General features: G+C 46.7%; 1 pseudogene across 1 annotated transcript; it reads left to right on the top strand.

The window, feature by feature from the left end:
* Positions 1 to 1409: 1409 nt before the first annotated feature.
* On the top strand, positions 1410 to 2100 carry LOC307107441 (dapper homolog 3-like; annotated as a pseudogene). The gene has a single exon. The product of its transcript is annotated as a dapper homolog 3-like (transcript).
* Positions 2101 to 3059: the final 959 nt, after the last annotated feature.

Genomic DNA, 3059 nt, shown 5'->3' with positions numbered 1-3059 from the left:
GGATGCCAGAGAGAAGCCGGTGCTGGCAGCTGGTGCAAGGAAGGCCTACTCTTGCCTACTCTTGTGCATTGGGCCTCTAGTTCAATATAATACTGGAAGTCCAACCCACACCAATCAGACAGAAGAAGAAATAAAAAGACATTAAAACTGGTAAGGAAGAAGTAAAACTGTAATTATTTGCAGATGACACAATACTGCATATAGATAACTCTAAAGATTCCACCAAATAACTACTAGGACTGATAAATGATTTCAATAAAGAAGCAGGATTCAAAATAAATATCCAGAAATCAGTTGCATTTCTATTCACTAATATTGAACTATCAGAAAGGGAAACTAAAAAAGCACAAAAACAAAAAACAAACAAAACACAATTGTTTTAAAAAAAAAATACCTAGGAATAAATTTAACCAAGGATATAAAAGATCTGTACTGAAGAAAGAAACTGAAGAAGATACCAATACATGGAAGCATATACCATGTTCATGGATAGGAAGAATTAACATCATTAAAATGTCTATACTACCCAAAGCAATCTATAGATTCAATGCAATTCCTATCAAGATACCAATGGGATATTTCATAAACCTAGAACAATTACTTCAAAAATTTATATGGAACCACCAAACATTTCTAGTAGCCAGAGCAATCTTGAGAAAAAACCTCTACAAAGTTGGACAAATCATGCTACCTGATATTAAAGTATACCATAAGGCCATAGTAATCAAAACGGCATGGTACTGGCATGAAAAAAGACATATAGATTGATGGAACAGAATACAGAGTCCAGGAATAAACCCAAGCCTTTTAGTCAATTAATATTTGACAAAGGAGGAAACAACATAAAGCAAGGTAATGATAACCTATTCAATAAACAGTGTTAGAAAAATTAGATATGTGCCTAAAATCGAAACTAGACCATTTCTTATACCATACAGAGAATAAACTCAAATGGATTAAAGACTTAAATTTTAGACTAAAAAACACAACAATCCTAGAAGAAAACATAGGCATTAAAATACTGGACATTTCTCGTAGCAATATATTTTTTATATATATGCATCTCCTCAGGCAAGGGAAACAAAAGGAAAAATAAACAAATGGAACCACATCAAACCAAAAAGTTTTTGCACAGCACAGGAAGCCATCCATCAACAAAACAAAAAGACAACATAGGAAATAGAAGGACATACTCGTGGATACATCTGACTAGGACTTAATATTCAAAATTTATAAGGAACTTGTAAAACTCAACACCAAAAAAACAAACAAACAATACCATTAAGACATGGGCAAAGGACCAGAATAGACATTATTCCAATAGACATATGAAAAGATGCTCAATGTTACTAATCATCAGAGAGATGCAGTTCAAAACTGCAATGAGGTATCGCCTCACACCTGGCAGAATGGCTACCATTAAAAAACAAGTGTTGGCCGCTGACCCGGGGCGCAGCGTGGAGCAGTCCCCACCCCGGGCGCGCCCCAGGGCCGCTGGCCGCCGCGGACACATACCGGAGCCTGTGCGCTCCCAGTCCCAGACCAGCCTGCTGGGACGCGCCGCCGCGACTCCTCCGGGGGGTCCCCCAAGTACCCCACCGCCGAGGGCGAGGAGCCGCGGCCCCCGAGGCCTCGCCGGGCCGGCACCCACGCTGGCTGTGCAGGCCGCCGGGTCCTGCGACCCCGAGTCCCCTCTGTCCGGGTCCCGGGTCCCGGGTCCCCGCCCTTCCTGTTAGCTCCTCAGCGCCGGTTGCTCTATGGCTGCGCGGGCAGCAACTGGGAGTGCTGGGCAGGGCGCCCGGGGCCCCTGAAACGCCGGGGTCCTACTCTAAGGGGAGAGCGAATCCAGTGCCAGCGAGGGGGAGTCGCCTGCCTTCAGCTCCGCATCCAGCGACTCGGACGGCAGCGGGAGCCTCGTGTGGCCGCAGCAGCTGGTGGCCGCCACCACCGCAGCTTCCGGGCCTGCAGGTGGTGCGGGTGGAGGGGGGCCCGCGGGCCCCGCCAAAGTCTTTGTGAAGATCAAGGCTTCCCACGCGCTCAAGAAAAAGATAGATTCTGCATTTCCATTCGGGTTCTGTCAGGGTCATGACTACAGTATGAGTTTGGGGGTTTGCTTGTGCTCCCCCCTTCATAGCCTCTGCACCACCACACTCCCAATCACCGACCCTCCAACACCTCCCTTCCAAAGACCACCCTTTTCTCGGCTTCCAAAGACCCACCCTCGCTGCCCCCACCCACTGTGGTCTCGGTGGAAAAGGCTCCCCCTCCACCATCGGGAGGAATGGGGGAGGAGCCCTGTTTGACCCACTTCAGCTGAAGGCCGGGTTCTGCAGCCCGCAGGCAAGAACGTTCCCTCTCTCTGACCCTCACTTGCTTCTTCTGTACTATGGGTGTACTATGGTATGCTGAAGGGGGAATTCAGTTTGAATTTCCCCATTTAGTTTAGACACTTAGTCTGTTTGATGCCCTTCACTTCTCTCACTGAGCCCTCTTATTCCTCCTTTCCATGCCCAGATATGGCCTCCTCATACACAAAATGCCCCCCATCCATGTCTATGGACCCCTAGGAATTCCCCTTGGCACACGGTTGGAGACTCTGTCTGACCCAGATGGTGCCTGCAGAGTGCCCTGGGAAGGCAAGGAGCACTGACTTTGGGGTTTTTGAGGGTCAAATAGAAGTTGATAACACCTGGAAAGAACTAGGTGGACAATTATGGAGGATTGAGAAGTAGAAGAGGGGAAGGAAGATGGCTTCTATCTTGTGACACGCCCCCCCATCTGGTGAGAGGGAGTTGGGGGAGCTCAGGATGACCCTTAGCTGTTCTAAGCCAGTATTTTTTTCTTTTTAAAAATTACTGTATTTATTATGACGGTGACTCACTGGTTCACTGGGGGGCCTGATTCTGTGAGTTTCTCTAACCTCTTTGTAAATAAATGTACAATGTTAAAAAAACAACAACCAAAAATAACACAACTGTTGACAAGGATGTGGAGAAAAGAGAACCCTTGTGCACTGTTGGTGGGAATGCAGATTGGTGCAGCCACTGTGGAAAACAGTA

Source organism: Cnephaeus nilssonii, assembly GCF_951640355.1.
Source record: "Cnephaeus nilssonii genome assembly, chromosome: 11".
NCBI classification, from domain to species: domain Eukaryota; kingdom Metazoa; phylum Chordata; class Mammalia; order Chiroptera; family Vespertilionidae; genus Cnephaeus; species Cnephaeus nilssonii.
This window is presented reverse-complemented; position numbering and strand designations above follow the sequence as displayed.